General features: G+C 38.9%; 1 protein-coding gene and 1 long non-coding RNA gene across 4 annotated transcripts in view; one reads left to right on the forward strand and one right to left on the reverse strand.

The window, feature by feature from the left end:
• zmiz2 (zinc finger, MIZ-type containing 2) overlaps positions 1-10,898 on the reverse strand; it is a 36,884-nt gene extending 25,986 nt beyond the window's left edge. Inside the window, exons 1-2 of one of the 3 annotated variants that reach the window (XM_017432235.3) lie at positions 10,766-10,782; positions 7,813-7,951 (exon numbers count right to left, since the gene is read on the reverse strand). The gene's annotated coding sequence lies outside the window, so the exon portion shown is untranslated. Of the gene's footprint in view, positions 1-7,812; positions 7,952-10,364; positions 10,515-10,765 lie in introns of those variants that run through there. The other 2 variants (XM_017432233.3, XM_017432234.3) reach the window with 2 other exon arrangements.
• Positions 10,899-11,047: 149 nt separating this feature from the next.
• The window catches only part of LOC119617664, a 5,256-nt gene continuing 4,121 nt past the window's right edge, over positions 11,048-12,182 (forward strand). The window contains exon 1 of the long non-coding RNA XR_005234020.1: positions 11,048-11,747. This is a non-coding gene — a long non-coding RNA (uncharacterized LOC119617664). The remainder of the gene's footprint in view (positions 11,748-12,182) is intronic.

The following is a 12,182-nucleotide window of genomic DNA, read 5'->3' on the forward strand; positions in this document are numbered from 1 at the left end:
ACTGTTATTTTACAAAAATAACTATTTCTTTGCTCTCACATGAAACACATGTTGAGTACTTCCTTTTGAAAAATTACTTCAGGATTCTTTTTTATGTTATTTTGTTTATTTTATAATTTTTAATAAATGACTTACAGATTTTTCAGCATCTTAATAAACCCGTGATGTTCTGTTGAATTGAAACAGTTTCTGCTGTATTTTTGTCAAAACTGATTAATAATAATTAGATTTGGGATATTTTACTATCCAATTGTTTAAATTTTATTTATCCACCGTATAACAAAAGAAATTTTAGGTGACAAAATGTGGTTACATCATAAAACCGGAAATTTAGGAGGAAAAAAAATAAACAGAATTTAGACAAAAAATGGATTTCATAAGGTCCTATTTATAAAGAAGTTAATTTTATATTTTTGTTGAAGGAAAAAAAAAAAAAGGGATTTATTCATCCAAACAGCTTCTTATAGTCACTGCAGCTCCGTTGAGCAAACAGCTTGACACTGGAGAAACAAACAGGTTGTGTTACAGACCTCAAAGAGGGCATCACAGCACACAGCGCTGCCACAACACATGAAGGGATAAAAGAAGAACAATTTTGTTTGATTTGGTTCATAAAATGACACCCCTGCACAAAGATGTTCCCTCCTTTTCATACTCGTTCCAGCTTTGTTCTGCTCTCCTACCTTTTTCTAATGATTTCTTTTATCTGACACTTACCAACTGACATGCTAATTTCCCAACATCACAGCCTTGAAACATCCCCTCCCCCCATTTTTTTTTTCCTTCCTCCACCACTGGTTTCCTTTTTGTACTTTGCAGATCTGGGTCAGACATCTCGTATCTTGTATAAAAAGGAGAGAGAGGGCGGGGTCTTACTAGGATCACATGACCGCCAAATGTGAAATCCCTCCTATCAAGCACCTTGTAACTTCCATCACAGCTGAGCAACAAAACCACACAAGGGGAGGGGGAGACGTGCAAGCTGTATCAGATGGTAAAAGTGAACACTAGCAGCACAGCCTGTACCTACGAAGAAACCATTGATACCCTCTGTTCTCGCAGTCTCTTTGCCTCTTTTGACCTCCGCTTCTAGACATTTTCTTGAACCGCAACCCCTCCCCTTCATCCCACCCGCTTCCGTCGGACTCCTTCCCTTTAACCTCTTAGCTCCTGCCGTAACAATGACAAGCAAATCAACAGAGGGGCTCGGTCAACCTTCAGGCAACTCTCTACAGCAGCTGCACTGTTTTAATCAGAACCAAATGCAATCGTACATGCAGCAGCAAAAGATGCAGAAATACATTAAGTGTGTTTGATAGCTAAGGAAACTGCAGCTGCTATTGTTACGTATTCTGCTGGCTGTTTCAAAAGTTTACCCGATAGGTCGAGCAGAAAAGAGCAAAGACAAATTCCATTTTTAAATCATCCGCCACTAAAAAGTAACTGCAGACAATACTGTCTTTGCCTGTGTCTTTGCTTGTCCATCTGTCTGTCACCGAAACATCTTATGCACCACTCAACAAATTTTATAAATGGCTATAATTCAGATTCAAAAAGATTTGCCGGTAACTATTTGGAGTTAACTCTATTAACAAATTATCTCCTGAACCCCTGAACACATCTTATTGAAATTTTCAGAAAAATAATCACTGGATGAACCTAGGCATGGGCGAGTTACTGATGTCAGAGTTTACTACGGTGTTAAAAACACGAGTCAAAATCAATAAAGTTTTCCGTCACGTCATTTCTCTGGCTTAAGTGCTCTAAAATAAGATAACAGGGCATGTTTTATTTTTATTTATTTCCCCTCTCTGTAACCAGACCATTGAGATATATTATAACTAAAGACAGGACTGGAAGCCTGAAGCTGAAGCCACAAAGAACAAGCGCTCAACCCCAGTGCAGAATCATTTTTTAGCCCCACCCTTCAATTTAAATGAATGGGATATTATCCAGACAAAGAAATAAAAAAATACACTTCACAGAATTTTTTTAGTTTCAATTAGTTATTTGGCCTAAAGAAAACAGTCTTATTACATCGGGACTGACATCATGACATCCTGATAGCAATTTGGGAAAATGTGTAGGTAGGGCTTTTATATTGACAGTACAGCCCCACATCCCTAGTGCGCAGACTCTGGCTCCAAAAATACAACATGGAAACAAAACGAACAAAACAAGCATTTTGTCTTCAATTCTGAACAAGGGAGGAAGGTAAAGATGCTCTATCCATCGTAATTAATGTCAATGGACTGAACGTCATGTGTACAGTTACCGAGGGGCGAATTCCCCCAAACTTTTATGCTTGTTAAAAGTCTTCTTTTAAAAAGACCTTATCAGGTGGTTGTACATTTTATCTGGCTGATGGCATGATCTGTCATGGCTTGTCTAATAGAGAAGCAACACCAATTTCTCTTTCGAACGTAACCAGTGCCATTTTTTATCTCTAAAAAGATGGTGAGGAATTAAATACTTTACTCTTTTCTACTGACTTCTGTCACATCCAACAAACTGAAAGACACAAAAATGTATGTCAGTATGAGAGAATGAGGAGAATGGGGCTATGATGGAGTGAGTGAGGACATCTGTACTGCTCTTTACACATCCAGCATTATCAGTCTTACATTAAGGATTCGGCGTTCTACCGTCACAACAAACCTCTGATCATTCAAGCAGAGATCACGGCAGAATCACAAAGGCGGTAATATTAAACAGACGCATCAACAGCTATATAACCACGTAATGTGGAAAGCTTGCAGAGAAAAATGAGACCAGAATCCAGTGTTTACTGCCAAAAAAATAAACATCCTGTATTACCCTGTCTCAGAAAGGCAACTACCAAATAATAACACACAAGTGACATAAATCTGCAAGTCACTCGTTGATAAAAGAACTTCTCTCAGAGTGACCATAAAACATCTATCGACTAATTGAATGCTTTGGTTTTGATTACAGATTTCTGTGCAAGTACACTGGCTGGCAGAAAACAAACATTAAGTATGGAAAGAATGAAATAACTTGGTTCTGGACTCTGAGAAGAAATAAAAATACACTGCATACATACAGCATTGTTTTGCAAAGATGTGATAAAATACATATTGTAAGAGATACGTCCATACTCAATCCCAAATAAATGCTTGGATGGTACAATTCGCAACTGAAGTGGCCAAATGTCTTCTGTTCAGGTAAAGTCGTTTAATGGTGATAAATATTTTTTTCCTTTTTTTTTTTTACCAGAGATGCTGTACTTTGATGTGTCAAAGCGCTCGCCGATTTGCTTTGTGAAAACTATGGAGCTTCTGGGCATCTGGCAAGGTTTGTGGACTGTGAGTGCACCTTGAGAAGACGAATGGTTTTGTCATCAGTGCCCCGTGAATCTGTAAAGCTGGGTAAGTGAGACTAGACTTATTTGTGAACAGGCCTCACTGTTTCTGTTCATTTCACTTGACACGCTACAGTGCAAGTGAGGTGGATTGTAGGTGCTACTTATTGCTTCGGGCTTACTTGTCAAGTTAAAACTAAAAGTAAAATGAAAATATTCCCATAGCAACATGTAGGCTATGAGATAGTAACCTGAAGACTCTCACAGTTTTTGTAAGTAAATTATGTCTCTGTGCCTAATAGCTCCTCCTTCTGATTAGTTTTTACTTTTTAATGCCTGAGTTCATACAAAACTTTTGAGTATATCCATGTTCACAACAACTTGTCCAAATTCTGATTGTTTGCTTTTATGTGTCAAGTTTTCCAGACGTTTCACGTTGTACTTTAAAACAACATTGGGGTATTATACCAATCAGTGGGAAACCATACCTTGATGTCCCCAATTCATACCTGCATACAACTCACACAAAGAAATATCTAATAAATAAATTAATGTTTGGACTTACTAAAATTTACTTGCCAACAAATCCTGCAGCTCTAATCAGTTGGTTTTCGACCCATAACAAGACCAAAGCTCTAAGTTGTGACTCTCCCTGGTATTCCAAGAAATGTCCAAGAAGTTCCAGGTTGATGCTGAAGATTATATGATAATTTTTAGCAAACCAACAGTCTCAGTAAAAACCAATTAACCAGATCTGTCCCAACCGCTATAGTCTTCTTGAAAAGATGTTTCAGTTTGGTATTCCCAATCTCCCCCCCCCCCAAAAAAAAAGCAGACATGAAAAACCAAAAAAAGGTTTTGTTTCACATAACAATTAACCAGCTCTTTTCAATGAACCAGGCCACATTAAAGCCTCAATTTATTTTACAGCTGGCACTTTATTCAACAGTCTGAGCCATTAACAGAATAGTTGACACTTCCTGCGTAGTTGTTTTTTTTCTAAACTCAAAACAAACTGCATTGCTAGCATGGGGCTGGCCCCAAAATAACCCCACAGAGAAACTGTGAAAACCAGCAAAGCAGGAACTAATATATATGAACTAAATTGATATTATAAAGCTGCATTTTAAAGAAAAATGCGACATAGACATATATTTTGAGTGCATTTGTTGGAGCTGCCAACAGTTGGGGCACTGTCCCTAATGACCTGATGCCACTGAAGGCAACACAGATTTGAAACAAAACGTTTGCAACAAGCAACAAGAGTTAGCATGTTAGCAGGTGAAATATACAGCCTGCAGGCCCAGCTAATTCATTAACTAATGACAGCTTGTCAGGCTCCTGAGCACAATTACTTTAGAATGATTAACAGATTGATCTGGTGCTGTAGTTTAGTTTGCCATTTATCATCTGGAGCTGAAAAAGGAAAAAAAACACTTTTTCTTTTAATTTCTCTCAAAGGGAAACACTTATTTCCAAAGGTAGACGACATAACAGTCAGACAAATATGCACCAGTCTGTTAAAGGACAAGCTTCAGCTTTTTGTGAACATATTTATGTGAAGACCTGCCTACGATGTCTTTAAACAAGCAGCACGTCCTCTCCAATCTGTTGAAAGAAAAGACTATTTTTAAACAGCCTGCAGACTCTCTGGTGTTACATTTTAAAATGAATCTCAATACTGGTGATTAAATTGAAAATTGACCCGTGATCTTTTCTTTGTAAATAAAAAATAAATAAATAAAAAATCTTATAACTATGCCTAGATGTACAGAGTTAAAATTTGACGTGGTAGTAGCTGAGACTAATTTATAACACATAACCCCAGCACATATTACGCAACATCTTTGCTGAAAACTTGGCATTAATTGTGGCGCCAACCTTGTTTAACTGTTAGCAAAACATCTCATGAAGCAGTAGAGCAATTTGAATTAAACTCTCAGAAAGTAATCATTGGACGTACCTCTACAACCGATTAACTTTTATAGTCAACCTATTTCAAGATGGCAATTGGCACGGTTTGACCCAAACGGCTATAAGTCCATAACTTTTCACTATAGGATGAGCTTAGTTTAAAACTCTGGTGACGTGCATTCCTTTAAGGAATGCTACGCCTTTAATCTTGCTTAAGTGTTTTGTTTGATAGAAATCTGCACAAAGCAGAACCTTTTCCGGATGACCTGGTCAAAACATGTATTTATTTGGTATTAATTAAGTCTAAACTAGAAGACTGCTAATTAATAATATCTTAAAGCATAAAAGAGCAAAGAGGCAGACGTCAACTCGCAGCACTGAAAATAAACTTTTACTTCAAGGATCCTTTGACTGGCTCGCAGGAACAACAACAACAAAAAAGAGAGATGTGATAAAAAAAGGGTCTTTTAATGTGTGTAAAAACACAACCTGTGCTGGGATTAAGGGAGTTATGCAATTTGTCAGCTGATAAACTATCAGCCTTGATCGTTTGAAATGTGACTAAAAACCAGAATGTAAGAAGTGGGTAAACATTTTGTCGCTCCTTCACGCTGCTTTACCTTTCCTACGTTTTGTCATGTCACAATCACAACTTCATAAGGTTTTACTGGGATTTTATGTGCCAGACCAACACAGAGCAGTACATAATGATGCAGTAGAAGGACAATGATACATAATTTTTAATGTTTTTTTTTTAAATAAAAACCTGAAAAGTGTATATATATTCAGCCCACTTTACCTCCAACTAAAATCACCTTCAGAAGTCACGCAATTAGTAAACAGAGCCCATCTGTATTTAATTTAATCTCAGAATAAAAATGAAGGCCTCAGAGGTTTGTTACAGAACATTAGTAATCAAACGGCATCATGAAGACCAAGGAACACACCAGACAAGACAGGGATAGTTGAGAAGTTTAAAGCAGTTAGCTTATAAAACAATATCCCACGTTTTGAACGTCTCACAGAGCTCTGTTCAGTCTATCATCTGAAAATGGAAGGAGTCTGACACAACTGTAAACCTACCAAAACATGGCCGTCCACCTAAACTGACAGGAAGGACAGCATTAATCCAAGATCATGGTAGCTCTGGAGGAGCTGCAGAGATCCACAGCTCAGGTGGGAGAATTAAGCTGTCAATTAAGTAGTAAGTTGTTTCACACATCAACTATTTTTGATTTAAAAAAAAGGCTTGTAGGTCAATAAATAAAATCTAGAAATATTCTGATTTCATTATCCGAAATCTTAAATGATCAATAAAACGCTGAAGAAAAGACTCTGTAGTTTACCTTCCAGATCTTTAACTCTATGCAGAGGACAACTCGCACACAGAGGAATAAAACACACAAACACAAGGGTTTTAATTCACACTCCAGTTTTCTGTCTTTTTAAACCAATTACTGTACAACACTGCCAAAACCGACACTGACATTTGTTCTAATTTGGTAGCAAAACAAATGACTTTTTACAACAATTTCTAACTCCTCGCTGGTTCTTGTTATTTGTTTGTGACAAATTTGTAATCCCTCCTCCTAAGTTTCTAAGAGCAAATTAACAGGACAGCAGTCTTTTCGTGTAAAAAAACAAACAAACTCAAACTAATGGAGCCTGGCATCATGCCATGACAACATGTTGTGCCCATGATACATCCAGGAAGTCAAGGCCAGAGGGAAAAACAGACACTGGCTACCTCACCTCAAGAGACGAAATCCAGCAAAACAACAACAACTCATGCATGGTAAAAGAACTGTTTTGAAACATCTCGGCTGTCAAACAGGCTCATATGAAGCATAATGAGCTCTTCTTGTTTTGTTTTCCTTTCTGTGCGTATGCAGTCACATAAGTGCAGGTGACTGGAGTTTGGGCCTCATTAGTTAAAAAACACAATTAGTACACAGACTCACACCTTAACAAGAACTTGGTCATCTTGAATAATATCATATTAAAAAAGTGAAATATTTCACAACATTTCTCAGAAAGTACACTAAGTGGCTGAATGTGTTACAGGTCACACCTGTTAACCGTTAAATCCAGGTGTTTTAGTCAGGGTTTGGACTAGGCTCCTTGTCTCCAGTAAAAAGTAATTTTAAAGTAGAGATGTACCAATTTTGGTTTTGTTAGCAAATATGAATGATACCAAAATATCTAGGATATGATATCTAAAAAAATGTCAGGTCAAAAGACATTCACAAAAGTTGTTTCCATTCCACTACTGTTTAACAAGTCATATGTTAAAGAAAGCCCCACTAAACATAAACTTGCTTGAACACTCGTAGAACTTTGTTTCTATCTTGTTTTTAGTTTCTAACTATTTCAAAGGAAATCCAGCTCAGATAAGGTGTTGAGTTCAGTTCAAAGAGTAAAGGATGGAGGAGAGAAAATTTTAAAAAAGAAAAAAAAAAAGAATTTGATTTCTAGCAAAACAAAAAGTCAATTTTGTGAAAATATTCTGGTAATAATCAGTATATTGTGAACAAAAAACAAGCACTTTGTTAGTAGAGGTGGGAATCTTTAGGTACCTCGTGGTTCAGCTACGATTCAGATGGCTGCGATGTGATTATAAACCAATTATTGATGCGTTTCCATTATCTGCGATTGTCAGGTTTGTGAATAAACACCAGGGAGCAGCTGGTAAGCTTATGGTTTTTATTCCAAACACTGAAACACAGAGACAGAAATACAAATTTACAATCTAACAAGACAATGGCTTATTTTACATGAACACTGACTTGTCTAATAAAGATTGCACAATAACCTATCCCAAAGAAATCATAGGCTGCTGACCAACAATTAGCATAAATGCTAACTTACTACTGAAAATGCCACAGAAAAGCTAACACAATTATCATTGTGTCTATCACTGAAACGTTTCATTTCTGCATACATTTTCAGTCATTACTAAAAACAGTCTTGCTGTGATAACTTCTGCTGTTAGTTACAGACAATATATTCTTCAGGATTCAACAAAGAAAAGACAAAAAAGCAGCAACATGTTTTAACTACGGCAGCTCTACTCGGACCAACGGCATCGCACCGCAACTTCTCTGCTGACTCTCTTAAAGTGGCAGCACAGATTAACATTAACAGAATCCATTCTTGACATCTGAAAATCGATTCAAAACGTTCCATGTCTGCCAACACAATGCACCTAAAAATAGAGCATAACCCCCAGCCCTGTTTGTTAGCGCTGTCCTGCACAACTGTCACCACGATAACACGAGGGAGCGTGGTCAATTTGAATAATTATTTAAATTGACGCCGCAATGGTTCTGTGAAATTAAGAAAATTAGCATTTACTATCTTGATTGGGGCTCCATACAATCAAACAAACGAACAAAAAAATAAAAACCAGTGTAATCAACAAAAATGTTTATTAATAAAGATTTTACTCTTATTTAGTCTTGCCTTCCAAATGAGGCTCACTTGCTCCCTATCTGCAGTCTAAAATCAGGTGAGTGGTGGTGTTTAAAAAAAAATAAAATAAGGTGCCAAAAAAGATGGCAGGAGGAGGAGAGGAGCAACAGTGCTTCGTAACAAAAAAAAAGTAGAAGTCAGTTGATTTGTGTGGAAACACTTTGGATTCAAAAACCACATCACAACCCAGGATTTAATACTCCGTGGTGTCTGCGGCGCTCGGCAGCACGACAGATCTGTTCAACCGCCTGAGAATCAAACATGGAGTGACACGATTGGAGCCTTCTGATTTCCACCTCGAATGAACAGGAGACCTCTGCAGCCTCCTGTCCCGTCTGTCTGTGTTGGTGTGATGTGAGGACGGGGGAGACATGTTTACAGGAGTTCAGAAACTACGTTCAACACCAAGCACAACATTTTATAGCGGAACAATATGACTTGGGAGAACAACTTGTCAGTAAGTTTTTGTCAGTAGCTAACGTTAGCTCAACTCTGGTCCACATGAAAACACGTAGGCAGACGGGAGATGTGAGTTTATTTAAGATCTTGTAGCTTTACGTGCTGAGTGAGTTACTCTTCTAGGAGTAAAATAAATCAAGCCACACTTGTTTTATGTCGGTGTCTGAAAGCTGCTGCTCGGCAGAACTTCCAATGGAAAATATAAAAGTTACTGTCAACAAAACGACTGCAAATGATGATGATGATCATCATCACTGAGGCAACTGGGACCCAATTGCTATACTACAGCTATCACCCACTATCGAAGGCAAAAAGGGAGATAATGTTTTTGCCCGTGTGTGTGCGTTCATTTGTCTGTAGCATTAGCAAAATATCCCAAGAACCAGAGGACGGACACTCAAAATCACAAGACAGTTATGTAACATAGCGCTCCCCAATCCCAAGGTTCTCAGACCCCTGGCTTCGATTTATCTCCCTGGTCCAACACACTTGACTCAAATGGCTGAACTGCCTCCTCAACGTGTCACCACCGTCAGCTCAAAGCCTGTTAATCTCCCATTAATTTAAATCAGGTGTGCTGGAGCAGAAAATAAATAAATAAATAAATATTGAAACCAGGCAGGGCCCTGAGGAGCAGGACCAGGGGGGTGGAAACGCAGATGCAGGATCACTGTCTTCATCCAGGATGCATCAAAGATGGTATAAAACAATGGAGTCACACAGACAACAAACATGGCTCACATTTTCCCTCCAAAAAAACAAAACAAAAACACTTAACCAGCAGGAAACAGCCACAGCACTCACCTGCTTTTGTGCTTGCAGATAAATAACACGACTTCAGATTCAGATCGGCCAATTGCTTTTATTTTCAATCCAGCTGTGATTTATCACTCCTACAGTAATTGGTTTTCCTTTGGTTTTATGTCAAAATATATTTTCCACTCTATTTCGCAATGCCAGTTTTGTTTTGCCAGTGCAGCTCCTTTTTTTCCCCCATTTTCTTGCAAAGCCTGTTAGTCACTTATTTAAGATTTCCATAAGCATCTTCTTCTTTTGCAGTGCAAACAAAAACAGACCAGAACAAAGCATTTCAGCACATTCAGTGTGGATGAATCCAGCCTCTCTCTGTGTCTATGTGTGTGTGTTATCCATCACTAAGGTAAAAGGAGAATAGCAGCAGATGTTTTGTTTCACCTACCTGGCCGGGGCTCCTTGGTATTATAAACGCATACGCACCGAGGATGGAGGAGCTCGCACAAAAGCAGCACAAACGCGAAGAAACGAGAGCAAACACAGTCCTGTTCGGGGCGAAATAGGAAGACACCGCTGCGTTCGCTTCGTTAAGTTTGGGTTATGTGTGGCTGTGTTAAGTGCCAGCAGAGGACTGGAAACAGAGCCGCGGAGGGGCTTTAACACGCCGCTGGCTGCCACCCTCGGCTAACTGAAGCCCACTTAGCTCGGTGTTAAGTTGTTTTTTTTTTTTTTTTTTACAAACAGCTCCTTTGTGTTACCACACAAGCAGCTCGCCCAGTCGTTAGCAGAGACGGCTAAGTGCACACACTGAACCGGCGACTTTGAGACGACTCTCCGTGAACTTACCTTGAGTGTGTTTCAGCTGCTAGACAATGAAGCGGGTTTATAGTAATACAGTTATGTTAGCTTAGCTAAACGACATGAGCGAGTGCTGCGTTCGAGGAATGCTGAGAAGTCGTAACTTCCAATATCGACGTTGTCATGTCATTAAAAAAAAAACGCCCCGAGAAGTTGAGCTTTATTACTCCGTGTCTCAGGAAGACTTTAAAACTTCTTCATTTTTGTCAGTGTTTAAAAAGGTGCCTTACAAGGTCCATACAATTTAAAAAATAAATTAATTAAAAAAAAATTCTACTTCAAACGGACAGTCTACGTTTTTGATTTTTAGCAACTTCCTCTGTTTCCAACAGTTATGTGAGCTCCATATTTGTTGACGAACGTCCTCTGTTTTTACAAGATGAAAACATATTAGTATCGAACAGGATATGGGAGGAACGGACATTATTTCGAAATCTAACATTCCACTTCCGAGGCACATTAAACGCAGCATTATCCACTCGTGTCGCAGTCGGGTTACCGAGAGAAGGCGATGCTGTTTGATAACCACTCAATCACAATAATAGGGCTGTTAATAATGACAAGAATTTTTTTTTTTCTCTTTTCTCACAATTTAAAAATGCGTGTGCATTATGAGACCTTTTGAATTCATGTCCTACTTATTTTATTTACTGCAACTTGTTAGTTTGGATTACCAAAGTTACCCACATGAAATAAGTAAAATGAGCTGCTGGATTGTGGCCTTTGAAATGGCAGCTTTGTTTGCCTTCCTTATTGCTCAATAACTCTCTTTAATGTATTCATGACATCACAGGGAAAATGTCTCCCACAGAGAGATTTTTTCTTTTTTTTCTTCTTCTTCTTTTTTCCTGTCCCTCCTCTTGAAGTGTGGTGGCTGAATGTCTGCAGACCAGGGAAGGAGATCACTTTGGAAGAAAAGAAAAGGCGGAGGGGAGTATCATCCAGAATGACGTCACCTACAGATGATCGCGTATGTATGATCTGTACATCATGCAAGATGGTATGAGATTTGTGCTTGCTGCCATTTTGCACCTGCAGCACTTTCATGCATATTAGATGTGTCTGAGAAATTCCTCCTCTGCACACACACACAGACATGCAGAGGGGCAGCGTGTGTGTGACTAGCAGCAGGGCCATCCGGTGCTTCGGAGTCATTAAAGGTGTCTGCAGTATCCTGCCAGAGGGCAGTGCAGTGTGGAGAATAAACAGTCCAACCTGCCTATGTTTTTCAGACCTCTGTTTCCCTGGAAACAGGTTCCTGAGATTTCCCATTTCATTTTTTTTTCTCTCTCGCTCTCTCTCTTTCTCTATCCATATCACCCCACCACCACTACCACCTCTACACTCCACACGCTGCAGCTGCCTCACCCCCCCCCCCCCCCCCCCCCCCCCCCCCCCCCCCCCC

The sequence above is a fragment of the Kryptolebias marmoratus genome, linkage group LG14 (assembly GCF_001649575.2).
Source record: "Kryptolebias marmoratus isolate JLee-2015 linkage group LG14, ASM164957v2, whole genome shotgun sequence".
Lineage (NCBI taxonomy): Eukaryota > Metazoa > Chordata > Actinopteri > Cyprinodontiformes > Rivulidae > Kryptolebias > Kryptolebias marmoratus.